The 27,516-nt window shown below is 44.7% G+C and overlaps 1 long non-coding RNA gene across 1 annotated transcript in view; it reads left to right on the plus strand.

Moving 5' to 3' along the window:
* The window catches only part of LOC107975847 (uncharacterized), a 52,515-nt gene that overhangs the window by 15,019 nt on the left and 9,980 nt on the right, over positions 1-27,516 (plus strand). The window contains exons 6-11 of the long non-coding RNA XR_010158473.1: positions 3,545-3,632; positions 20,038-20,541; positions 22,237-22,311; positions 23,591-23,739; positions 24,395-24,584; positions 25,695-25,798. This is a non-coding gene — a long non-coding RNA (uncharacterized LOC107975847). The remainder of the gene's footprint in view (positions 1-3,544; positions 3,633-20,037; positions 20,542-22,236; positions 22,312-23,590; positions 23,740-24,394; positions 24,585-25,694; positions 25,799-27,516) is intronic.

A 27,516-nucleotide genomic window follows, 5' to 3' on the forward strand; every position in this document is an offset into this window, starting at 1 on the left:
TTCTGCAGGGGCGTGGGGGAGCTGCTTCCTGCCATTTCTCTGCTTTCCTGCATCCCCTCTGTGGATCACTTGCTCTGTGCCAGCCACCATGGTCATTTGTGTGCCTTTCTTCCTCTCAGGTCACAGCCTCCTGGCACTGTCGGGCTGAGGCCTAGTGTTTGTGGAATGCTCTTACTTGAGGGCTTTCTGTGCCTCTCATTTCTATTTGTGTCACAGTTTAAATGTCACCATGTTGGAGAGGTCTTCACTGAGCACCGTCTCACCTCAGCTGTGAGGCTCACTGACTCATCCTCCTTTCATTTTTCACAAAGCGCTGCTGGCTGACTTTTTCCTCCCACTGCAGTACAGTAGCGCTGACAGCGCAGATCATGCCTGTCCTGTTTACTTCTCAAGCAGGTGCTCAACAAATACTCACAGAGTGAATCCATGGCAATAAACTGTTCTCTAAGCTGGCAGAAATGTCTGTGGCTTTTGGCCATGTAGCATGCATTGTGACACTTAAGGACGCAGGAGGGACTGCAGGCACCACATCTGGAAGGGCCGCAAGCTGTCCTGAGCAAGGAAGGCTGCAGTGGGGATCCATGTCCCATGACCCTGGGGCCCTCATCTTCTCCTGAAACAGACCCTTTGAGTTTTAGTGCACAGAAGCCAAGTCTCCTGGGTTAGGAGTCCTGCCCTCCCTATGGATTTGAAGCGGGGTGCATGGCACTTACTGAGTCTTCAGAGACCAGCTTCTAGGTGCTACTCAGTTGGCAACTACAAACTTAGGTCACTAATTGTATGTTATTTGCAGAATTTGTGTACTTAGTTTTTGAACTACTTATCCTATTTTACGTCTCTAAGAACTTAATGTATTGAACAAAGTCAAAATGTTAAGTTTCTTCTCATCAGCATTTTTTGTGATATTTTATCTCTCCTTATATCTGACTGTAAATCAGCCAGTGATCCATAAACTAAATAATCTTTCCCACTCTTTAAGTCATTATGTTTCCAAGTGATGTAATAAAATAGATCAGGTGGTGAAAATTGTTTATCATTAGCGATGCCACCATAATGTTACTAAGATTCATGACACCTGAGAAGGAGGATGTCACTAGGAGATGACGCCTGAGAAGGAGGATCTGCATGAGAGGCCCCACCTCTGCCCTCCTGTGTTTTTTGGAAATTGAGCATGGTAAAAGAATCGGCTAAACTTGACCGGGCACAATGGCTCATGCCTGGAATTCCAGCACTTTGAGAGGCTGAGGCAGGAAGATGGCTTCAGGCCAGGAGTTTGAGACCAGCCTGGGCAACAGAGTGAGACCCCATCTCTGCAAAAAAATTTAGCAATTAGCCAGGTATGGTGGCATGTACCTGTAGTCTCAGCTACTTAGGAGGCTGAGGTAGGAGGATTGCCTGAGCCCAGGAGGTTGAGGCTACTACACTTTACCCAGGGGCATTGACAATGACCCTGCGATGTGTGGAAAATCCCAAAGGTTGACCACTGTGAATAGGAACTACCCTAGATGTGTCAGGAGCACCGCAGGCACACTCACTCCTCTGTTTGCTGGAGCCGTGTAGGGTGGAAAGAAACCCAAATCAAGACCATTTGCTGCTTCAGTTCTTTTATTGCATGTGACAGTCCAATATATCTCCATTTAAATTCAGATTTTTTGATGAATGGTCAGACCAGCTGCAGGCCCTTTGGGCCAGAAGTCTTGATCTTGCCAACTGTTCATTTTCCTGAGGGGACTGCCTTACTTCAGGCATTTGTGTGTAGCCGGTCTATTGTGGAGTTCAGAGGGGTGTAGAGCCCTCTCTTTTTGGGACAGTCAGTTCTCCCCATGCAGCGTGTCCTGAAGCTGGCCTGTCTCTATCCTGTTTGTAAGTGTGTGAGGTCTTTTATTAAGCAGGGTAAAGTGAGAGAGGACTCCTAAAGAGAGAAAAACTCCTCCAGCATTTGCTGAAACATGTTTGTGATCTGATCAAGATGTGATTGGGATGGCATGAAAACAACTAAAATTTATCTAATTTCTTGCCATCTGGTTTGTGATATATGGTGCCCCAAATTGAGTTTAGAAGGAACTTTGATCATAGGTCAAGAAGGTGTTTTATATATATATATATATATATATATATGTGTATATATGTGTGTGTGTATATATATGTGTGTGTATATGTGTGCATGTGTATATATATGTATATACACACACATATATATGCACACATATATACACACACACACACACACACATATATATTTTTTTTGAGACGGAGTTTTGTTGTCACCCAGGCTGGAGTGCAGTAGTGTGATCTTGATTCACTGGAACCTCTGCCTCCTGAGTTCAAGTGATTCTCCTGATTCACTTGAACTTCAATGATTCTCCTGCCTCAGCCTCCCAAGTAGCTGGGATCATAGGCGCCCACCACCACGCCAGGCTAATTTTTGCATTTCTAGTAGAGACAGGGTTTCACCATGTTGGCCGTGCTGGTCTCGAACTCCTGACCTAAGGTGATCTGCCCGCCTTGGCCTCCCACAGTGGTGGGATTACAGGCATGAGCCACTGCGCCCAGCCGAAGGTGTCATATTTAATTCTCCCTGTGGCTTGTCTTACAATACCAATCATGCATGAAGCCCATGGGTTTGCTGCATCTAGGTTTACTCGAGCAAAGGCTCTGGACTTTCTTAGTTTACACTGATGTGTTCTAGTTTGCATCTGAAATGTACTCTGAGGATGCTGACTTCCAGATAGCCATTTTTAGGTCAAGGATAGTTCAGGTCTCTGAGTATAGTAGCCATACCTCCTAGAGAGCTTCCTTTTGGTTTGGTTACAAAATTTATTTTAGCTTAGTTTTCTTACATTAGGTGGGCAAAATAAGAAAGAGCAGAAGGCCAGATGTGGTGGCTCATGCCTGTAATCCCTTTGGGAGGCTGAGTCAGGTGGATCACCTGAGGTCAGGAGTTCAAGACCAGTCTGGCCAACATGTAGAAACCCCATCTCTACTAAAAATGCAAAAATCATCTGAGTATGGTGATGTGTACCTGTAATCCCAACTACTTGGGAGGCTGAGGCATGAGAATCGCTTGAACCCAGGAGGTGGAGGTTGCAGTGAGCCGAGATTGCATCACTACACTCTAGCCTGGGGGATAGAGCAAGACTCTGTCTCCAAAAACAAACAAAACAAAACAAAAAAACAAAAAAACAAAAGTTTAGGGACTCAACAAAACTATAAGGCCTAGAATTGGAAACTGGGAATTACTGTTTGTAGATGATTTCTTTTCAAGATGGGCTAGTGGAGTTTCTGAGCAGCAGCTACGTTCTCCTTTCACGTCTTCAGGTTTTATAAGGTTACCTTTTGCCCTCTGAGTGATCATATCTGCCTCACAGTCACTCATGGGAGCCCTTGATCTTGACAAAATGGACCTTGAGTAGCTGAGTTCAAAGAACTGAGGTGGCAAGAGGGGATCTCCTTCTTGGTTCTTATATATTTTTTTAAATGAAAGAGCTAGAGAAGCAATCTTAAGGTCAGGATAACTCACCCTGATGTTCTTCTCACTTGTCAGGGATTGTGCTGCATTCGAACATAGGTTCTGCCATCAAACACAGAATGCCCTGATCCTTAGAGGCAGAGGCAGCTCTTCAGCCTATGGGGTAAGTAACCAGGGAATGGAATTCTCACCAACTCTTGTTAGACAATAAGTTTTACTTTAAGATTTGGGCCTACTTTTTTTTTTTTGAAATGAAGTTTCACTCTTGTTGCCCAGGCTGGAGTGCAGTGCCACTACCTCGGCTCACTGTAACCTCCGCCTACCGGGTTCAAGCAATTCTACCTCAGCTTCCCAAGTAGCTGAGATTACAGGCATGCACCACCATGTCTGGCTATTTTTAAAAAATTTTTAGTAGAGATGATGTTTCACCATGTTGGCCAGGCTGGTCTCCAACTCCTGACCTTGGGTGATCCACCCGCCTCGGCCTCCCGAAGTGCTGGGATTACAGGCATGAGCCATTGGGCCTGGCCTAGGCCTGCTTCTTTCTTTCTCTCTTTCTTTCTCTCTTTTTTTTTTTTTTTTTCTAGTAGCAGTTTAAAGTTGGTGCCTCATTTAGACACAAGCAAAAGGATATTAGCCCAGCTTTGGAAATAGGTGTGAGCCCACACATGATTTTCCTAGTTTTTCCTCTCCCTTCACTTTTTGCTCTCTTGGTAGTATGTTAATTGTATTCTCTCTCTGAATCTTTTTTCCCCATTTCTTTGGCACACATTTTCACTTGTCTTGGATGAGTAGGTGAAGAGCTGTTTTTAGGACTCTTTGGAAGGATGGATGATAGTCTTGGCTAATGGTAACCAGTTCCAGGGAGCTAGGGTCAGCGTGAGCTGGAATGAGTTCAAATTAGAAAGCACTGGCACTCAGTGGCAGGACTATAAGTGACCGCAAAGTGTTAAACACATCTTGAAAGGGATAGTGACATCATTCTCAGAATCTGTTGGGAATACACATATCCTGTAGTCTCATTCCTGTTTGAGTCTATAAAGACATTTTAAAGAGTAATACCCTGAGTGGTTTTCTGGCCAGCTTGCCTGCTCATTTATGTTTGAGGACAACATCCCTCGTGGAGCTCCGCAGGCCCCAGGGGTGTATGGATTCTACATTGGAAAATGCTGATGCTGAGAGACTGGGTCTTGGCGGACCTCAAGGAGTCTGCTTTTCCTCTACTTATTTTCCCTACTTTTCCTGGCAGCTGGCATTGCTGTTTAAATGGGTTGTTCTTTGCTGTTTAAGTTGTTTGGTAGTGATGTGTCAGGATGCAGGTTTTCTGAATACTTTTTCAGCTGGTTACTTGAGTGGTGGTTAGGGAGGAGCTGTCTTGGGGCTGTTCTGGAGCTGTTGAGGTCGGGTGTCTGTCTGGATACTCACAGCTCATCTGTTGAGGAGAATGCAGTTCTCATTGTGCTGCCTTTGGTGGTGCTGTGTGTGGCTCTTTAGATGTGGGTGGAGGTGAGTTCGGGGAGTTAATGAGATCTTTTTTAGGTGCTTTTGATAAAGTAGTCTGCACTAGAGGATTCATTGTGACTTTTTCCCTTAACCTGCACATACTTCTCTGCTCACCCTTGCTGTCTTTCTCATGTCTTTGATTTTCCAATCTCCTCTTTGTTGAATTTACATAAAGGCTCTGCTATGGTTTAAATGTGTCCCCCAAAGTTTATGTGCTGGAAACTCAATCCTCAATGCAACAGTTGAGATGTGGGGCCTAATAAGACAGCCCTCATGAATGAATTAAAGTTGTTATTGTGGTAATAGATTAGTAACACAAGAGTGGGCTTATTGTAAAAGAGGGTTCAGCCCCTCTTGCCCTCTTGCTTTCTCGCACTCTCTTGTCCTTCTGCCTTCTGCCATGGGAAGATGCAGCAAAAAGACCCTCACCAGATGCAGGCCCCTCAAACTTGGACTTCCTAGCCTCCAGAACTGTAAGAAATATATTTTTTCTCTTCCATTCCCCTTCCCTTCCCTTTCCCTTCCCCTTTTCTTCCCTTCCCCTTCTCTTCCCCTTCCCCTTTCCTGCCCTTCCCCTTCCCCTTCCCTGCCCTTCCCCTTCCCCTTCCTTTTCCCCTTTTCTTCCCTTCCCCTTCTCTTCCCCTTCCCTTCCTCTTCCCTTCCCTTCCCTTTCCCTTCCCTTTTTCTTCCCCTTCCCTTCCTTTCCCCTTCCCTTCTCTTCCCTTTTTTCCCTTCCATTCCTGTTCTCCTTCCCTTCCCCTTCCTTTTGCCCCTCCCTTTTTTTTCTCTTCCCCTTCCCATCCCCTTCCCTTTTCCTTTTTCCCTCCCCTTTCCCTCCCTCCCTTCCTCCCTCCCTCCCTCCCTTCCCCTCCCTCCCTCCCTTTACCTCCTCCCTTCCCTCCCCTCACCTTCCCTCCCCTCCCTTCCCCTCCCCTCCTCTCCCCTCCTTTCCCCTCCCCTCCTCTCCCCTCCCTTCCAAATTATGCAGTGTGTGGCATTCTTTTATAGTAGCATGAAATGGACAAAGACAGGCTCCATTTTCAAGAGCAAGCCCTTTTGTAGTTTCCGAGCCAATTATGACTGCACAGGAAGTTCTATAGATAGATCGCCTCAGATCCACCACCTAGGAAACCTGCTACCAAGCAGACCTAGGATGTAGAATTCTAGATGAACTGCTGGGCAACATGATACCACTGCAATTTAGTACCTCCCTATATATCTCCAGTTGGCTCAGCCCATCAGGGCTAAAACTACCGCTCATATCTTAGTGTCTCTTGTAGGCAGAAACCTTGCCTAAACCCTAAGCTGCTTAGCTCACATTCTGTCTTGTGCTTTTTTTGGAGGGGGTTCGAATATACCCAAAAGAAATAAATGAACCTCCATGTACCCAACCCCCAGATTAAGCAGTTGTCTCCATTTTGCCAGACTTGTTTCATCTGTTTCAGTCTCCCTAAACATTTATGTTTGTACAGGAAAAACTGGATAAATACCTAATTCTCCACCCCACCTCCCATTTTAAGTCACTTTTCAAAATAATGAGTCAGTGACCTAGTAACTTATACACTTTAGTGACCAATAGTTTTTTTTTTTCTAAATATCGTCATGAACTCATAGATTATTGTTTGCATTTGATGTATTTCAGGCCATTGCAGTCATTATTTATTAATTTTTTGGATGCTTACTGCTTACATTGTCTCATCTAGGTTAATAATTATCCCTTCAAGTTGACTCTCATGTCTTCTTGATATGATCCTGTTGGACTTTGATGGCTTCCTTGCTTTCTGACAAAAAAGATGTTCCAGGATCTGTATACTGCACTATGCGTGGAGTCAGCCATTTCTCTAGGGGGCCTTGATTCCTTTTAGTAGAGAACACAGTTTGGGCTCTTGGACTGAATCTTTTGTGAACCTCCTCGCCTGCATCCCTTCTTACAGCCAGTATGCTCTTGCTGGGCATCAGCAGATCTCCTAAAAGTGCCAAGTAGTTCTGCCTCACTCTTACAAAGACTCATCTCCTGAGAGTTTTGTGCTCTACCCCAGATGCGGTCTTTCTAGTTCTGAAGCTTTTGCTCCAGTCACCCTGAATTTTGCCAGCCCTATGCATGTCGTACCTTGGATTGCCAACCCACCCTCACTGGAGCCAATTTCTCCAGTTAGAATAGTTGCCCCTATTCTAATACTCTAATAAACAAGTTACCTTGTAGAGTATTAGTTGCCTAATACTTCAGTAAACAAGGTTCTACCTGGGCTTAGTTAACTTTTGCTCCTTTGGGCCCTGTGTTCTACCAGCATTCCATTTATCTGAAACCCTCCCTCACCTCATCAAGATCTTATCTGTTCTTTAATGATTTACTGCTGCTTCCTGGGTTCTAAAGAACCCAGTTCAGAAGTTCCTGTTTTAGTTTGAGATCTTATAGGCCTGTCCATCAGGTTGCTATCATCCCAGCTAGGATTAGGCAGAATTGGGTGGGGGTTGTAGTGCATTTTTTTGGCACAGCATGTACCTGGCTGACTAATTCTCTGTCTTTTCTTTCCTATTGTAATTCATGGGTCTCAGCATTTTCTGAATGCTGTTTAGCAGGTCATCCTGTTGATTTCCTGCTAGGGAGGAGCATACTCTGGCTCTGTACCATTGATTGGCAAAGGGACTTAAGGATAGATGATGGGCAGCAGTTTTGTTAAATGGAACAATATGAAGAGATGGCATTATAAAAAAGGTTTGGCAGCAGGGCCCATTTGAATGGTTGGTCCTTGGCTCCCATGTTGATACAGGTGGATCCTTGATGGGAATTTGGAATGATCCCAAATATTGTAGATCACTGGTGCATCAAGTCATCGTCAGGGTTGTCTGTGTAACAATCTTGAGTGAAGTTTTGTGAATCTCTGGAGATTCTCTGTATAGGGTTTAATCATTTAATTATTCTAGTTGAACCTGTTTAGTTTCTTTGCAAGGAGATAAGAAATGTGAAAGAGATGTAGACACTAGGGAAAAAGCCAGGAGCCTTGTTTCCCACCCACTTCTTGGGTTCTGGAACTGGGCTTATAGTTGAGTAGTGAGGAGTGGGCTCAAGTGCATTAATCCTGGATCTAGCTCTGCTTTGTGCTCACTCTAGTTCTTGTGTCAAATTCACTTCAAGCCACTCAGAGTAGTATGTAGAGGGGTCATTCAGGACTGTGCTTATACTTCATTATATCAAACGGGAGATCCAGTAATTTATAGCCTATTATTTCTGGAGTCTGGAGATGGCTCCACATAAGCTTTGCGGAAGCAGATTTTATTACATTAGAAGAGAACCTGGCTGGCTGCATTCAACACTGGTAGCTTTTAGATGCTAATAAGAAGGTCATGTAATAAAGGTCACAGAGTGACTCTGGAACCCATTTCCCCAACCCAAGAAAGAATAATGACATTCTAGGTTGGCCTCTTTTCATTTCCCTTTGATTTTGAGTAATAGCTTCCCTCCTTACTTCCCAGCTGAACAATTTGGGAGTCTGTATTCCCTAGAAAGACTCTGTTCACATACCCATCAGATTAAATTAGGTGAGAACTCTTTGGCCTTAATGAATGTTGAAGGATTTCAAAGGGCTAATGGAAATTCTTCCAAAAGTAGCAATTCCCATTCTATTGGTGAGACCATTCTGAAGAAATTTCCTGAATCTCTTAGATTATTTTATACAGCGAAACAGCCAGCATTGTGTTCTCTTTGCTAATAGATGACAAGGAGAATGTAGACACTTGGAATCTGTGGAGAATCCCTAAGTTGCATTTTAGGCTGCATGTTAGGTCTCCTTTCCTAACCCTTTTACAAGTCGATCAGTGTGAAACAGCATGATAGATTTGCATGACTTCTCTCCCTGCCTCCTCCCTCCATTCTTTTTTTTTTTTTTTTTTTGAGACAGAGTCTCGTTCTGTCACCCAGGCTGGAGTGCATGGCGCGATCTCGGCTCACTGCAACCTCTGCCTCCCGGGTTCACGCCATTCTCCTGGCTCAGCCTCCACAGTAGCTGGGACTACAGGCGTCTGCCACCACGCCCAGCTAATTTTTTATATTTTTAGTAGAGACGATGTTTCACGATGTTTCACTGTGTTAGCCAGGATGGTCTCGATCTCCTGACCTCGTGATCCACCCGCCTGGGCCTCCCCAAGTGCTGGGATTACAGGTGTGAGCCACTGTGCCCGGCCCCTCCATTCTTATGGAAAGTAGTGAGTGACTGCCTGCCAGGTAAAATCTTGGTGACAAAATCCAAAGTCAGATTCAGAGTTATAAACATAGCCCCCACCCAAGTAACTTCCAAAGAAAAGAAAGAGGCCGGGTGTGGTGGCTCACACCTGTAATCCCAGCACTTTGGGAGGCTGAGGCAGGTGGATCACGAGGTCGGGAGTTCGAGACCAGCCTTGCCAGCATGGTGAAACCCCATCTGTACTAAAAATGCAAAAATTAGCCAGATGTGGTGGTGCTTGCCTATAATCCCAGCTGCTCGGGAGGCTGAGGCAGGAGAATTGCTTGAATCCAGGAGGTGGAGGTTTCAGTGAGTGGAGATCATGCCACTGTACTCCAGCCTGGGCAACAGAGCAAGACTGTGCCTCGGTGGGGGAAAAAAAAGAAAGGAAAGAGTTGTGCAAAATCTTGCTTCATTGCTTTTAAATTGGGTACTTACTGAGTTACTGCATTAGATTTGTGCATTGTGCTAGTTGTTGTACTAATGTTGATTGATTTCATTCTCCATTTATGGAACACCAACAGTGTTCCTGGTACTGTGCTGACCACTTGAGATAAAAAGATAAATAGGAGTTGGTCCTTGCCACTTAGAGCTCACAGTCTACTACTGGGAGAGTGTGGGAAGGTGCGATAAGAACTGTAGTGATCTTGCCACATAATTTGCATTTGTATCTTAAAGCCAGTGGGGAGTCATGGAAATACTTTAAGCAGGAGAGTGACATGATTCAATGATTCATTTGTATTTTATTTTTTCTTTTGAGATGGAGTCTCGCTGTGTCACCCAGGCTCCCAGGCTGGAGTGCAGTGACAGGATCTCAGCTTACTGTAAACTCTGCCTCCCGAGTTCAAGTGATTCTCCTGTCTCAGCCTCCTGAGTATCTGGGATTACAGGCATGCGCCACCACACCTAGCTAATTTTTGTATTTTTGGTAGAGATGAGGATTCACCATGCTGGCCAGGCTGGTCTTGAACTCCTGATGTCAGGTGATCCATCCACCTCGGCCTCCCAGAGTGTTGGGATTACAGGCATGAGTCACTGTTACTAGCCCACTTTTTCTAGTTTTTGAGACAGAGTCTTGTTCTGTTGCCCAGGCTTGAATGCAGTGGTGCGATCATAGCTCATTGTAACCTCAGACTTCTGGGCTCAGTGATCCTCTTGCCTCAGCCACTCAAGTAGTAGGGTCTATAGGTGTGCACCACCACACAGTACAATTTTTTTTTTTTTTTTGAGACAGGGTCTCCCTCTATCCCAGGCTGGGGTGCAGTGGTGTGATCATGGCTCACTGCAGCCTCCTGGGTTCACGTGATCCTCTCACTTCAGTCTCCCAAGGTGCTGTGATTACAGGCGTGAGCCACCGTATTTGGCCCCATTTGTATTTTTGAAAGATCACTAGTGGTAGTGAGGATACCAGTGAGTTGGAGGGAGTGAGACTAGAGGCAATAACAGTTTAGATAACAGATATTTTTTGAGCCCCTGCTAAGTGCCAGGCACAGATCTAGGTGCTGGGAACTTGGGGGAGAATGAGTAAGACAGTCTGTGTTCTCGGGGAGCTTCTGTTCTAGTGGTGGTATGCTGGTGGGGAAGCAGACTATATACATGCCACAAATTATATTTTTTCAGATGGTGGTAAGTAATTTGATGAAAATAAATAGAGCTATGGGAGTTAGAATGTTTGAGCATTGGGATGGGTACTGACCTATTGGGGTGGGCAGTGAAGACCTCTCTGAGGAGGTGACATTTGAGGTGAGGCAGCTCAAAGAAGATCTGGGCAAGAGTGGTTTGTGATGGGTAGGACATCAAGTGCAGAGACCTGAGATGTGAACGGACTTGGCACGGTGTTTAAGCACCATAAAGATGGTCAGGGTGGCTGGAGCATAGTGGAGCCTGGAGGAGCAAGTAATACTCAGATGAGGATGGAGCACCTTCTAGGCCATGGAAAGGATTCTGGATTAATTCCAATGGAGTAAGAAGCATTGTGATTAAATCAGGTGTTGGCAAACTGCGGCCCATGGGTCAAATCTGGCCTGGTGCCTATTTTTATGACTAAACCACATTGGAACACAGTATCACCCGTGGATGTACATATTGTCCATGGCTGTTTTTAATGTTACAAGAGCAGACTTGAGTAGTTTCAACAGAGCACATATGGCCCAGAAGCCTAAAATATTTACTATCTGGTTTGTATAGAAAAAGTGTACTGACCCCTGAATTAAATGATCTAATTTAAATTTTGAGGAGGTATGGTTTAGGGAATGAATGATAAGAGACATGGCTCACGCCTGTAATCCTAACACTTTGGGAGGGTGAGGTGGGTGGATCACGAGGTCAGCAATTCGAGACCAGCCTGGCCACCATGGTGAAATCCCGTCTTTACTAAAAATACAAAAATTAACCAGGTGTGGTGGTGCGTAGCTGTAATCCCAGCTACTTGGGAGGCTGAGGCAGGAGAATGGCATGAACCTGGGAGGCGGAAGTTGCAGTGAGCTGAGATGACGCCACTGTACTCCAGCCTGGGCAACAGAGCAACACTCCATCTCAGGAAAAAAAAAAAAAGGAAAGAAAGAAAGAAAAAAATAAGTAATTGTTGAGCCACCAGAAAACAAAGATCACACTGTTTTTATTCTGTTTAAAAACAGAATAAATGCTTTATACTCATTAAATACTGTTGAATGAGTGATGAGATGCTGAATAGGGAGTGCCAGTGAATATGAAAGGGAAATGAGGTTTTGAGAGATATTTAGGAGATAAAATATCAGGACAGCTTATTGTTGACACGGTGAATAGAAATAGTAGTAGGGCAGAAGGAGGACTGTAGGATGCCCTTCAGGTTTCTGGTTCAGGTATCTTTGGTGCCTGGCAGTGCCATTTATTGAGACAGGGAAAGTGGAGATACAGAGAACACACGTTGCCAGAGAGAAGGAATTCACCTTTGGACACACGATGCTCAGGACATCCAGGTAGAGATGTCTAAAAGGTAGTTGGAAAGACAGAGCTGAGCGGCATCATATCCAGAATCATGGTAACCAGAATTCCAGAGTCATCAGCTAGTGTGGGCTCTCCTAAAAAGCGTGTATGGTGAGGAGGGCAGGGATAGGTCTCATATGGCATTCATTTCTAATACATTTTGGCTCTAGAGAGGAGGCAAAGATAAACTAGCTGTATGGACAGTTTGCATCAGTCAGTCAGGTCATCCCATGACCATGGAATGTTTTTTCTGCAGAAGCTGATGGTCTCAAATGAAGGCTTGCCTTACCTGTTCCTCTGGCTGCCAACCTCTTTCTCTTAGTTGGGTTGACTGGGGCAGACGTGGAGGCTTCTTCCCTCCTAGACTCCCAGCTAACATTGGAACATTTGTGGCCTTTTAACTCTGTAGGTGATTCAGATTTGCATTTATCTTTTTATTTTATTTTATTTATTTATTTTTTTTGAGATGGAATCTTGCTCTGTCACCCAGACTGGAGTGCAGTGTTGCGATCTCAGCTCACCGCAAGCTCCACCTCCCAGGTTCATGCTATTCTCCTGCCTCAGCCTCCCGAGTAGCTGGGACTACAGATGCCCGCCACCATGCCTGGCTAATTTTTTGTATTTTTAGTAGAGATGGGGTTTCACTGTGTTAGCCAGGATGGTCGTGATCCGCCCGCCTCGGCCTCCCAAAGTGCTGGGATTACAGGCGTGAGCCACCATGCCTGGCCTATCTTTTTAAGAGACAAGGTCTCATCCTGTTTTCTGGGCTGGAGTCGAGTGGCCCAATTGTAGCTCACTGCAGCCTCAACCCTCTAGGCTCAAGTGATCCTCCCACCTCAGCCTCCCAAGTAAGTGTGGGATCACAAGTATATGCCACCAAGCCCAGCTAATTTTTTATTTTTATTTTTTTGTAGAGACAGTGTCTCCCCCATGTTGTCCAGGCTGGTCTCGAACTCCTGGACTCAAGTGATCTTCTTACCTTGGCTTTCCAAAGGGCTGGGATTGCCAAATACTGTGGCTCATGCCTATAATCCCACCACTTTGGGAGGCCAAGGCAGGTGGATCACTTGAGTTCAGAGTTCGACACCAGCCTGGGCAACATGGTGAAACCCTGTCTCTACTAAAAATACAAAAAATTAGCCAGGCGTGTCGGCATGTGTCTGCAGTTCCAGCTACTCAGGAGATTGAGGCAGGAGAATTGCTTGAACCTGGAGGCGGAGGTTGCAGTGAACTGGGATTACACCACTGCACTCCAGCCTGGGTGACAGAGTGAGACTCCAACTCAAAAAAAAAAAAAAGAAAAAGTGCTGGGATTACAGGCGTGAGCCAACATGTTTGCATTTATCTAGTTGAAGCTACGAGGAGGTAGGAGGGCCTAGTTGTCCTTGGTGTTTTGACGTAAGGGCTAGACAGTGGATTGATTTTATTAAATATTGCTAAATATTAATAAATTTATTGAATCCATTAAATATTGTTAAATATTAATACATTTATTAAATTTATTAAATATTAAGTATTATTAAATTTATTAAGTATTACAGGTTCTTTTACACCACAAAGCTAGATAAACCCTTTACCGGCCCTGAATAATGGCTTCCCCTTTCTTTTTTCCTTTGTTCTTTTTGTCTGGGGAAGGGGGACCACAGAAGTATTTAATAAAATAGCACTTGTGGCCAGGTGCGGTGGCCCATGCCACCCCAGCACTTTGGGAGGCTGAGGTGGGCGGATCACCTGAGGTCAGGAGTTGGAGACCAGCCTGGCCAACATGGTGAAACCCCATCTCTACTAAAAATACAAAAAATTAGCCAGGAGTTGTGGCGGGTCCTGTAGTTCCAACTACTTGGGAGGCTGAGGCAGGAGAATCGCTTGAACCGGGAGGTGGAGGTTGCATTGAGCCGAGATCATGCCATTGCACTCAGCCTACATGACAGAGTGGGACTCTGTCTCAAAAATTTAAAAAAAAAAAAAAAAAAAAAAGCACTTGTGCTGAATGTGGTCTTAAAATAGTTGCAATCCAGGCCAGGCACAGTGGCTCATGCTTGTAATCCCAGTGCTTTGGGAGGCCGAGGCAGGCAGATCACTTGAGGTTAGGGGAGACTAGCCTGGCCAACATGGTGAAATCCTGTCTCTACAAAAAATACAAAAATTAGCTAGGCATGGTGGCGGGTGCCTGTAATACTGGGGAGGCTGTGGCAGGAGAATCGCTTAAGCCCGGGAGGCGGAGGTTGCAGTGAGCCGAGACTGCACCACTGCATTCCAGCCTGGGTGACAGAGTGAGACTCTATCTCAACAAAGAAACAAATAAACACCTATAGTTGTAATCCTAGACCTCGATGCATATCTACCCTCTTTCCATTATGAAAAGCCAAGGATGAAATCAAACTATAAAGAGAGCAGGGAAGGAGGACCACTATCTTGCTCTTTCACTCCCCTTATATATTTTTTAGCATATTCTCACACCTCTGCTGTTTGTGTATTTTTTTATATGTTTTAAAGATATTTTAACCCAGTCTTGCATTTAAATGTTCAAATTTTAGGGGCCCACATGTTTTATCAGTTTTTCTTTGTTTTTTATTTTTTTGTTTTTTTTTTTTTGAGACGGAGTCTCGCTCTGTTGCCCAGGATGAAGTGCAGTGGCACGATCTCAACTCTCTGCAACCTCTGCCACCTGGATTTCAGCCATTCTTCTGCCTCAGCCTACTGGGTAGCTGGGATTACAGGCCCGTGACACCATGCCTGTCTAATTTTGTATTTCTTTCTTTTTTTTTTTTTTGAGACGGAGTCTCGCTCTGTCACCCAGGCTGGAGTGCAGTGGCACTACCTTGGCTCACTGTAAGCTCCGCCTCCTGGGTTCACGCCATTCTCCTGCCTCAGCCTCCTGAGTAGCTGGGACTACAGGTCCCTGTCACCATGTCTGGCTAATTTTTTTGTATTTTTAATAGAGACAGAGTTTCAACGTGTTAGCTAGGATGGTCTCGATCTTCTGACCTCATCATCCCTCCCCCTCAGTCTCCCAAAGTGCTGGGATTACAGGCATTAGCCACCATGCCTGGCCCTAATTTTGTATTTCTAGTACAGACAGGGTTTCATTATGTTGCCCAGGCTGGTCTCGATCTCCTGACCTCATGATCTGCCTGCCTCGGCCTCCCAAAGTTCTGGGATTACAGGTGTGAACCACCATGTCCGGCCCAGTTTTTCCTGTTCTAAGGAAACAGTTGAGTAATAGCTTTGCTCCTCCTTTAACCTAAATTATTCCTTTCATGAGGTTAGTGACTTCTGACAGGCAGAGGTAGGTAGTCTGAAGCCTGATTACCTGGTCCCAAAGTGGAGGAAATGGAGCCCTGACCCAAACAAATAGGTAGTAAAGGTAAATTAAAAATATGAAGTTATTTTGAAAGGCATATGTTGAGATGTTTAATATTTCCAGCCCTGTCTGGTGCACCGTGTAGAACTTCTCCACCTTATCATATGTCACTCTTAATAGTTCCTTGTATATCCGTCCAGTGTTGATGTAAATAAAAGCAAATATGAACGTAAGTTCTTACCTCCTCATACTCTTTTACACAAAAGGTAGCTCATATAACCTGTTCTGTACTGTTTTGCCCTTAACAGTATGTCTTGGGGATCTTTCCTTCTTGGTACAGAGAAAGCTTTCTCATTCTTAAATCAGAGCTGCATAGTATTGCATTGTGTGAATGGCTGCCTCCTACTTTATTGAATCAGTTCCTTATACATGTGCACTTCAGTTGTTTCCAGTATTTGCTCTTACAAGCAATACTTCAGTAAGCAAAGGCAGCTTTTTTTTTTTTGAGACGGAGTCTTGCTCTGTTGCCCATGCTGGAGTGCAGTGGCACGATCTCGGCTCACTGCAACCTCTGCTTCCTGGGTTCAAGCAATTCTTCCACCTCAGCCTCCTGAGTAGCTGGGATTACAGGCATGCACCAGCATGCCCGGCTAATTTTTGTATTTTTAGTAGAGATAAGGTTTCGCCATGTTGGTCAGGATGGTCTCGAACTTCTGACCTCAGGTGAGCCACCCTCCTTGGCCTCCCAAAATGCTGGTGATTACAGGCCTGAGCCACTGTGCCCGGTCAAAGGCAGCTTTTTTATTTTTATTTTTTTTTTGAGAGAAAGTTTGGCTCTTGCTGCCCAGGCTGGAGTGCAGTGGCGTGATCTCGGCTCACCGCAACCTCTGCCTCCTGGGTTCAAGTGATTCTCCTGCCTCGGCCTCCTGAGTAGCTGGGATTACAGTCATGTGCCATCACACCCGGCTAATTTTTTGTATTTTTAGTAGAGACAGGGTTTCACTGTGTTGGCCAGGATAGTCTCGATCTCCTGACCTCAGGTGATCCGCCTGCCTCGGTCTCCCAAACTATTGGGATTATAGGTGTGAGTCACCGCGCCCAGCCAAAGTCAGCTTTTTAAAGGGTTGCACAGCACTGCATATGCTACTTAAAATGAGATTATTATTCTTCATTCTTAGAATCCCAGTTAGTTTTATTGGTTGATAAATTCCCAGTTACTCGTACTCACAAGCACAACATTGATGATGAGTCTGACATCTTTTCGTAACTCAAGAATCATTAGTATGACTGCCCCATGGAGGCATACTGCTCTCTCTCAGGTTTATTTCAATAATAAAACCTTTGGAAATTTTAATAGTGAAACCTACTTAAGGCCCTTTGCTCAAGAAGTCTGAATCACTGATCACTGCAATTACTCCCATGGCAGCTATAGAGCAACTTAACAGGATAATAGTGAATAAGATAAATTACACTTCAGATTCTTAATGGATTGATGTGCAAAAGTATATAAGGGAAGATGAGTGTGGGAGAGGAGTGCCTTTCAAATTTCTGCACACAGCAATAAAATAGGGAACTGGGCCATTGTAGCCATTACTGTTAGGGATTAGTCATCTAGTAACAAGCTCTGGGGCTCAGTGGTGGGTAGCACATCCTGTTTATTATAGACAACAAATTGGGTTAATTCTCTTGCTTGTGTGTCTCTGTGGAGGGGTTGGAAATTCTAGGTGATTTGCTAATTGTCTGATTTAGAATACTCCCCTTTCTACTAAATGATTAGTGTCTTTGGTGTGAAAATAGGGAGGCAGACCAGTTTTACAAATAGCTGCTGGCCTGGAGAATAACAGTTTCTACCAAGTGAGTGGTTAAAAAAGGCAGCCTGGAAAAATAACTGTGGGATGGTAAGTGTTTCTTATTTTCAAGGCTAACATAAGTTCTTCCTATGTGTTGGGGATGGAGGAGGGGATGGGTCAGTTAAGAAGTGAGTACAGTGCTTGCTTTTGCTTTGAGTGTCCCTCAATTTGTGTTTAGGAAAGAAGAGTGAGTATGTGGTTATATGGGTAGGGGGTGGGCCAGGGAAGGGGCTCAAGGTAGGAAATTCAGGAGACTTCACTGTAGTTCCACCCTTAGGGATATCCTTGGCACCTGGTCACATTGTGGATGCCTCACCATCTGCTGGGTATCAATTTTTTTTTTCTTTAAAGATGGAGTTTCACTCTTGTTGCCCTGGCTGGGGTGAAATGGTGCAATCTTGGCTCACTGCAATCTCCACCTCCTGGGTTCAAAGGATTCTCCTGCCTCAGCCTTCCGAGTAGCTGGAATTACAGGCATGTGCCACCACACCTGACTAATTTTGTATTTTTACTAGAGACGGGCTTTCTCCATGTTGGTCAGGCTGTTCTTAAACTCCCGACCTCAGGTGACCTGCCCGCCTTGGCCTCCCAAAGTGCTAAGATTACAGGCATGAGCCACCTCGCCCAGCCAATCACAATTTTAAAAAACCACCATAGCCTAGTTAATGATGCTTATTAGCTTATTGCCACTAATCATTGTGCACACTCACTTCCTATATCAGAGTCTCTAAACTGCCCAATTTTTTTTTTTTTTTTTCAGATGGAGTCTTGTTCTGTCGCCCAGGCTAGAGTACAGTGGCACAATCTTGGCTCACTGCAACATCTGCCTTCTGGGTTCAAGGGATTCTCGTGCCTCAGCCTCCCGAGCAGCTGGGATTGCAGGCATCCACCATCACGCCCAGCTAATTTTTGTATTTTTTAGTAGAGACGGGGTTTTACCATGTTGGCCAGTCTGGTCTCAAACTCATGACCTCAAGTAATCTGCCCACCTCCGCCTCCCAAAGTGCTGAGATTACAGGCGTGAGCCACCGTGCCCAACTTAAACTGCCCAATTTTAAGGGAACAATTGGGAAAACACTTGTTTAAAAAGGAAATGAAGGAGTTGCCACGACTGTGGTTAGCTGTGTGAAGACCCTAGAAAACCTATGTAAACTCCTGGGGGCTCACAGTCTTACTGCCTGGTCAAGAACCTTAGAAAACTTAGATGTACGTGTTAGGAGACCAGGTCTGAAAGCTCCCAGGGTCGTATAAACTTCTATACTAAGTTCCATGATACCCGATGGGTAGTCCCACATTTAGACATGCTATTGCTATTGCTGCTTCCTTCCTTATCATGAAAAGAGCAGAAGATGCAGACAATACATGAAGCAGGAAGACAAAGGGGAGACACTGAACTTGTCACCTACCTTTGGGTGCCCCTCATGCTTCATGTTTCCCATTGAGCCTCACTTATCAGTGACACAGGGAATGGTCCCTTTGCTGTCCACTTTCCCCGTGGCTGCCTGGAGGTAGGAGAGGCAGATCGTGTCACTTGCCGACATTATGTTGCTGTGGATTCGTTGGAGCGACAGGAACAGGAAATCTTCCTGGTGGTGTATGTATCACTGGGGCTCACAGGGGTACTTTTTAATCTTCTCACTGGCCTCTGATTCTGTGACCCTGGTTATTATATGTTCAGAAAGTGTCAGCTTATTTGAAAGTGATACTCTTCTTTTCTATTTAAACACTGCCAAAGACCATCAAGCTTTTTTTTTTTAATTGAAACATTTTGGTATTTTTTATTTTTTGGAGATAGTCTTGCTCTTTCATATGAACATGAAGGGACTCATCGTCCTTCCCCTGCAGTATGTCTTTAATTTAATAACATGTCAATGAAGGGTTGTGTCTGAATGAATTATAGAAGTTCAGGACCTAAAAAAGGAAGGTCCCAGAAACCGGGCTTTGGTTTATTTCTACTACTACACTTGCTATTGAAACTAAGCAGGCAACTTCATTTCTCTTGGTTTCAGCTTTCTCATGTGTCAGGATGGGAGAGGAAGGGAGCCGTTGGGATAAGTGTCATTCCGCTGTCTGTACTTCAAATCTGGCTAACACGTGTGGCAAATACTTAGATTTGTTGACAGAGGTTTCCTGGAGTGCTGTCTTGAACGATTCTGAGCAGGCTCAGCAAGAAAGTGTGTTTGAGTTGATTGGGTGTATCTGTCATGGAGAAGGAAGTAATGAATGGGGAGTGCTCGCAGCATTCCTGGGGCATTCCTGTTTATTATCTCAATACCTGGTGCTGATGTTTCCTGTCCCTTATCAGGAATCCCGACTACTCTGTGTCTGATGACTGGAACTTACTGAGTGCTGCTTAGTTGCATCATAGACACCACCTGTCTTTGAACAGCTACCCTGCCTCTTGATGAGAATGCAAAGGCTGCCAGGGGCCACTGCTGTATGGAGTGGATTTCGGTCATTTCTGCTTAGAGCACAGAGGTCATTTTGACTAATAACATAACTCTCCTTTTGATTGAAAGTGTTAAAATGTTCCTCCTAAAAGTACTTATTTTTTAGGCTTATTCTTCAGATTTGCCGAATATCCTAAGTAAAATGCCTTCAATATGAAGTGGATATTGCTTGATTGTAGGGAACTTGTCCATAATGTACTTGAGAATGCAGATACAAATAAAAGAATGTCTGTGTCAAATTTTATCTTCTACAAATTATGTTCTCTTGCACTTTCAGCTCAAGCTGTTGGACTCGCCGAGGCAGTAAAAGTACCATATCCTGTGTTTGAATCAAACTCCAATTTCCTGTATATAGAAGGCTTGCCAGACAGGATTCCCTTCCGAAGCCCTACCTGGTTTGGAATTCCATGACTTGAAAGGATCCTTCGTGGGAGTAATAAAATCAAGTTTGTTGTTAAAAAGTAAATTCTAGGCGGGACGTGGTGGCTCACATCTGTAATCCCAGCAATTTGGGAGGCTGAGGCAGGCAGATCACCTGAGGTCAGGAGTTTGAGACCAGCCTGGCAAACATGGTGAAACCCCATATCTGTTAAAAATACAAAGAATTAGCTGGGCGTGGTGGCAGGTACCTGGAAACCCAGCTATTTGGGAGGCTGAAACAGGAGAATCACTTGAACCTGGGAGGCAGAGGCTGCAGTGAGCTGAGATCACACCACAGCACTCCAGCCTGGGTGACAGAGTGAGACTCTGCCTCAACAACAACAACAACAACAATAAAAAAGTAAGTTCTATTTGCCACTGTAGTCATTTCTGGAATTAAAACAATAAAATGACATTTCTACTAAAATGTTTTTCTAGCTAGAGGTGACAAGTGTGGCTGTAAGTCCTTGATGAAAAGTCTGGCTCTGAGCTGCAGTCCTGGCACTCTCCATTGACCCCGCATCCCATACTCAGTCGTCTTCATCAGTACAAGAATAGTGACCCCTGCCTCCACGATGTTCAGACACACTGTGGTGGCTTGCACTATGCCTAAGTACTTGAATGACATTTAATCTGCTGGGTTTTATTTGCTTTGTTATTCCTGGGTCAGTCTTGTTGGGGACTAAATATTGACGATTGAGTTTCCTTCCTTTTTTTTTCTGAGACAAAGTTTCACTCTTCTTGCCCCGGCTGGAGTGCAATGGCGCGATCTTTACTCAGTGCAACCTCCGCCTCCCAGATTCAAGTGATTCTTCTGCCTCAGCCTCCCGAGCAGCTGGGATTACAGGCATGCGCCACCATGCCCTGCTAGTTTTTGTATTTTTTGTAGAGACGGGGTTTTACCAAGTTGGTCAGGCTGGTCTCAAACTTCTGACCTCAGGCGACCCACCCGCCTCAGCCTCCCAAAGTGTTGGGACTACAGGTGTGAGTCACTGTGCCCGGCCTGATGATTTTTTTATTATATCTGTGTTTCTGCAGAATTTTAGTGGCTGAAGAAAGTACACTAGTGTTAATTTTCTTTTTCATGAAAGAAGTAATTTACTATTCATTCAGTTACTTGCCAGTCGTGGGAAGGAAAAGTCAAGATTTTCATCCACAATGATAGGAATTATTGTGACATTACAGGATGACTCTGTGAACACCTTTAGGAAAAAACCCTGGTCATATCACAACCATTTTACTTGCTGTGAGACCACCATTGTACTGACTACTGTAACATTTCTTGGTTTTCTAGACCTGAAGTAGTTATTTTCTACTTGCCTCCTGGAATGGCTAACAAAATAAACACTAAAGGTAGAAGATTACCTGTACTTCATATTATATTTCACTGCATTAAGACATCCTTTCTCAGCATTCCTTAAATCACACAGAATCATTGGCCACTATCTTTGTGGGACTTGCAGTTAGTTTCTTGGCTTTTGAAGGTGTTTTATTTAATGGACCTCTTTTTCTTTAAAAAAACATTTTATTGGAAGTGTCACATTTGCAATCCCACTTCATTCATGTTTCCATGGCTTTGTTGAGCCCCCTGTGGAGGATTACACTACAAGTTTAATTCTGCAGGTTTCTTTTTTTTTTTTTTTCTTGAGACAGTCTCGCTCTGTCAACCAGGCTGGAGTGCAGTGGCGCAATGTTGGCTCACTGCAACCTCCGCCTCCCGGATTCAAGCAATTCTCCTGCATCAGTCTCCCAAGTAGCTGGGGCTACAGGTGTGTGCCACCATGCCCAGTCAATTTTTTGTATTTTTTTTTTTTTTTTAAGTAGAGACGAGGTTTCACCATTTTCGCCAGGCTGGTCTCAAAACTCCTGACCTTGTGATCCACCCGCCTCGGCCTCCCAAAGTGCTGGGATTACAGGCATGAGCCACCGCGCCCAGCCACAGGTTTCTTTGAAAAGAGCCAAACTGAATGAATTTTAATACTCTGCCCTTATAAGGCATCTCCTTCTGTATTTTTTTCCTACAATAGACTAAAGTAATTCTGTGCTTATTTTATAGCTTTGCAGTCCCCAAAAAAACCATGAAGCCCTGAGAGTAATGAAAAGCTTCCTGACATTGAGGTCACTGTGGAAGGTAAGGGCCAGTCCTTGGCATGTTTCTGTTGATTCTCCAGTGTAATAGTTATGTCAATTCACTAGCTATGTGTTTATACAGATGAAGGTAACCAAACTAGTTGTACATATGAACAGCTGCCTTTGATAAAGCTAAATTTCTGAATGTTTTTAATTGAAATTTTGAAAATGATTAACAAAAAATAAATAACATGGATCACATCATAAACTGCACTCAAGAAAATCCCTAAAATGCTTTTCCTCTATTACAAAAAATAAGGGTGCAGAGGGTCATGTGGAATGTTTCTTTGCCTTTTGTCCTCTTTGTTTTTTCTATTCTTTTAAGGAAAGAAAGTTGGGTAGTTTAAACAGCAGTGCCTGGAATGAAAGTATTTCCTACAACACCCTCTAATGTACTTCCTTCTCTCCATTCCCACAGGGTCTGCAGGGTTCTCATCTTTTCATGTTCACAGTATTGAAATACGTTATACAGTACCAAAGACAGTTCCCAACCAACCCTCAAATATGGGTATTTCTTCCATCTCCTCATAAATGCAAAAGGAAATAACTGCGTTAGGATCATTCTTTTTTTTCTTTTTTCTTTTTTTTTTTTGGAGATGGAAGTCTTGCTCTGTCCCCCAGGCTGGAGTGCAGTGGCATGATCTCAGCTTGCTGCAGCCTCTGCCTCCCAGGTTCAAGCAATTCTCCCACCTCAGCCTCCTGAGTAGCTGGGACTGCAGGTGCACGCTGCCACGTCCAGCTATTTTTTTGTATTTTAGTAGAGACGGGAATTCACCATGTTGCCCAAGCTGGTCTCGAACTCATGAGCTCAGGCAATCTGCCACCTTAGCCTCCCAAAGTGCTACGATTACAGGCATGAGCCACCGCACCTGGCCTAGGATCATTCTTTATGTCCTAGGTGTCAATTTTTTAAATAGTTTGCAGTACTGGTGTTTAGTGGTGCAGTAATTTCCATTTAATCATCTGGCATACTCAGAGAGAGGATACCAGATGACTAAGAGTATACCTCACAGAGAGTATACCAGATGACTAAGAGTATACCTCACAGAGAGTATACCAGCTGACTAAATAGGGACGAGAGCGAGTATTTAAACGTTTCATTCATTGATCCTGTTAAGGGAAAGTTTACTTAATAACATAAACTCTTGGTTATGAATTAGATGTTTCTCCTATGAAAGCTTGTAGGCATCTTTTAGCAACTTAATACCAGATTATTTCTGTTCTGAAATGCCAAGAATTAAAAATACATTCAAACCTTTACTTTTCTCCTTTTGGAAAAGATGAGAGGATCAGAGATCTCTCCTCTACACGAGGTGCCATCCTTTCCTGAAGGAGATCCTTGTAAAGTGCATGAGGTGTTCCTTTTGGTAAAAAGACACACTGCGCAACCACAGAGACCTGAGCCTGAACCTATAAAGATTTGAACAAGGTGAACAATGACACTATGTAAAATATGTGCCACCATGCCTGGCCTCTGCTAGTCCTATATTCTCTAGAGTTCCTTTTTTGGTAGCCAATCTGTCATTATGCCTTTGCCCTGTCATAATTAGTTTTTTTTTTTTAATTTTAAATTTGACACTTTACACATTTGAGTGGTTTATGTCTCCTGTTTGGACTCTGACAAATACAGAATTGATGCTAGGAAGGGTCCTGGGAGATAGACCCACACAACTGGGATTTGGGCATAGATTTGGTTATCCAAGGGGCAACGCTGAGCTCCTTGCCAATGGGAAATGGGATGCTGGTGATTTCCAGGAAGTGACCTCATAATGACTCAAGCTACCACTTACTGTTGATTGTGATGAAATGCCAGCTAAGGCATATGCCTTGGGAGCTAAGTGGCTGCTGCACTTGACCACTATGAAGACTGGTGTGGGAAGAATCCTTTTGGATTCTCCAGCCTGTGTTGCCCAGGCTGGAGCACAGTGGTGTGATCTGCTCACTTGAGCAGAGGCCCCTAATCCCTGGGTCACAGGCCTGTACTGGGCCACACAGCAGGAGGTGAGCAGAGGGTGGGTGAGCGAAGCTTCATCTGTATTTACTGCCACTCCCCACATTACCACCTGATCTCTGCCTCCTGTCAGATCAGCGGCAACATCAGATTCTCATGTGAGCACGAACCGTGTAGTGAACTGTGCATGCAAGGGATCTACCTTGCTCTGTCCTTAGGAGAATCTAATGCCTGATGATCTGTCACTGTCTCCCATCACCCCCACATGGGACCATCTAGTTGCAGAAAAACAAGCTAAGGCCTCCCACTCATTCTACATTATGGTGAGTTATATAATTATTTTGTTATATGCTACAATGAAATAATAATAAAGTGCACAATAAATGTAATGTGCTTGATATATCCAAAAACTGACCTTTGCTGCCCCGAGTCTGTGGAAAAACTGTCTTACACAAAACTAGTCCCTTGTCCCTCAAAAACTGAGGACTGCTGCACTTGAGCACTTACAGAGGGAAAAACAAAAAGCTCAAGTCTTTACCTCTCAGCATAAGCCGTGGTCTAAGATCCACGATAGCCCAAACAGAATTTCTTATTTCTTGTATCCACGGGGCTGATATCATTGGAAGTCAAACACAAACTTAAATGTGTGGGTTGCCGAATTACAATGACAGTTGAATCAGTTGAATTCACTGTGTCACCAAGGTTCTCAAGAGAATGTTAGGGCACTAATAAGTGAAGAATGGGATCTTTTTTTTTTTTTCTTTTGAGACAGTCTCCCTGTGTTGCCCAGGCTGGAGCACAGTGGTGTGATCTTGGCTCACTGCAGTCTCAACCTCCCAGGCTCAAGCTATCCTTCTGCCTCAGCCTCCAGGGGAGGTGGGATGAGACCACAGGGATGAGCCACCATGGCCGGCTAATTTTTGTGGTTTTTTTTAGAGATGTGGTTTCACTGCATTGCTCAGGCTGGTCTCAAACTCCTGGGCTCAAGCCATCCACCCACCTTGGACTTCTGAAGTTTTGAGATTATAAGCAGGAGCCACCATGCCCGGCCCTGTTCTCTTTTACACTGGTTTATTGTGAGGACCTCCAATTGTCTTCCTGACTTCTATAGGCTTGCTCACTTCAGCCTGTTCACTGAAGCCAGAAGAATTCTCCTAAAAGGCAAATTTGGGTCAGAATAGTCCTTGATTAAAACTTGATGGTGACTGCCCATTGCCTTTAAGATAAAGTCCAAACTAATTTGGCCACAGGGCCTGGTAGGAGCTGGCATCCACTCATCTTCCCAGTTTTATCCTGCACCACCCTCCCCATATCCCTACCCTCCAGCCACACGGAATGTCAGTTTCCTTGGGGGACTTTACTGGTCCTTCTTCAGGAAACCCTCTCCCTACCTCCATCATCACTCTTTCACTCTCATCTTTACTCATCTTTAGCCTTAGCCGAGATGTCTCACCCCACTCTCTATGATGCAACAAGAAGCCCCTGGGGAACGTTTCAGTCCCAGTCTGTACTATTGTCATGTGCTCATCACAGTCTGGTAAGTGCTGGCATACGATTCCTAAATTAGTCCATTTTGCATTGCTGTAAGGAAATACCTCAGGCTGGGTAGTTTATAAAGTAAAAAGGTTTATTTGGCTCACAGTCCTGCAGACTATACAAGTAGCATGGTGCCAGGCTGGGCACAGTGGCCCACACCTGTAATCCCGGCACTTTGGGATGCTGAGGCAGGAGGATTGCTTGAGCCCAGAAGTTTGAAACCAGCCTGGGAAACATGGTGAGATCTTGTCTCTAGTAAAAATAAAAAAATAGCCAGGCGTGATAGTGCATTGATGCATACCTGTGGTTTCAGCTACTTGGGAGCCTAAGGTAAAAATATCTCTTTATCCCAGGATGTCAGGGTTGCAGTGAGCCATAATTACACCACTGCTCTCTAGCCTGAGTGTCAGAGTGAGACCCTGTCTCAGAAAAACAAAAGCATAGTACCAGCATCCGCTGGTGAGGACCTCAGGAGGCTTCCACTCATGGCGGAAGGTGAAGGAGGAGCCGGCATGTCACTTGTTGAGAAGAAGGAGCAACGGAGAGAGGAAGAGGTGCCAGGCTCTTTAAACAACCAGCTCTCATGTGAACTAGTAGAGAGAGAACTCACTCATTACCTTGGGGAGGGCACCAAGCCATTCATGAGGGATCTGCCCCCACGACTCACACCTCCCACCAGGCACCACCTCCAACATTAGGGATTCAATTTCAATATGAGATTTGGAGGAGACAAACATTCAAACTATATCAATTTCCTGCTACCCTATAAGCTACATGAGGGCAGAAACTCTTTTTCTTCTCTTTTTTCTTTTTTTTTTTGAGACGGAGTTTCACTCTTGTTACCCAGGCTGGAGTGCAGTACCGTGACCTCAGCTCACTGCAACCTCTGCCTCCCAGGTTCAAGCGATTCTCCTGCCTCAGCCTCCTAAGTAACGGATTACAGGCATGCACAACCATGCCCCACTAATTTCTGTACTTTTAGTGGAGACGGGGTTTCACCCTGTTAGTAAGGCTGGTCACAAACTTCTGACCTCAGGTGATTCGCCTGCCTCGGCCTCCCAAAGTGCTGGGATTACAGGTGTGAGCCACTGCTCCTGGCCAAGGGCAGAAACTCTTACACCTTGTTCACTGCTGTTTCCTGGGCACCTATTATAGTGCCTGGTATATAGTAGGTGCTCAGTAAGTGTTTGTTAGGGACTGATGTGTTGGTTCAAGCCTGTAATCCCGTTGCTTTGGGAGATGGGGGCCAGAGGATTGCTTGTGCCCAGGAATTCAGGGCCAGCCTGGGAAACATAGTGAGACCCTGTCTGTAGAAAAAATAATAAGCTGGCCAGGCGTGGTGGCTCACGCCTGTAATCCCAGCACTTTGGGAGGCCACGGTCTGCAGATCACCTGAGGTCAGGAGTTCAAGACCAGCCTGGCCAACATGGTGAAACCCCATCTCTACTGAAAATACAAAAATTAGTCGGGCATGGTGACACACACCTGTAATTCAAGCTACTCGGGAGGCCGAGGAAAGAGAATTGCTTGAACTCAGGAGGCAGAGGTTGCAGTGAGCCGAGATCATGCCACTGCACTCCATTCAGCCTGGGCGACAGAGCAAGACTCCGTCTGAAAAAAAAAAAAGAAAAAGAAAAACTAATAAACTTAGCCAGGTGTGGTGTTACATGGCTGTAATCCCAACTACTTGGGAGGCTGAGGTGGGAGAATCACTTGAGC

Source organism: Pan troglodytes, chromosome 6 (assembly GCF_028858775.2).
Source record: "Pan troglodytes isolate AG18354 chromosome 6, NHGRI_mPanTro3-v2.0_pri, whole genome shotgun sequence".
Taxonomy (NCBI): domain Eukaryota; kingdom Metazoa; phylum Chordata; class Mammalia; order Primates; family Hominidae; genus Pan; species Pan troglodytes.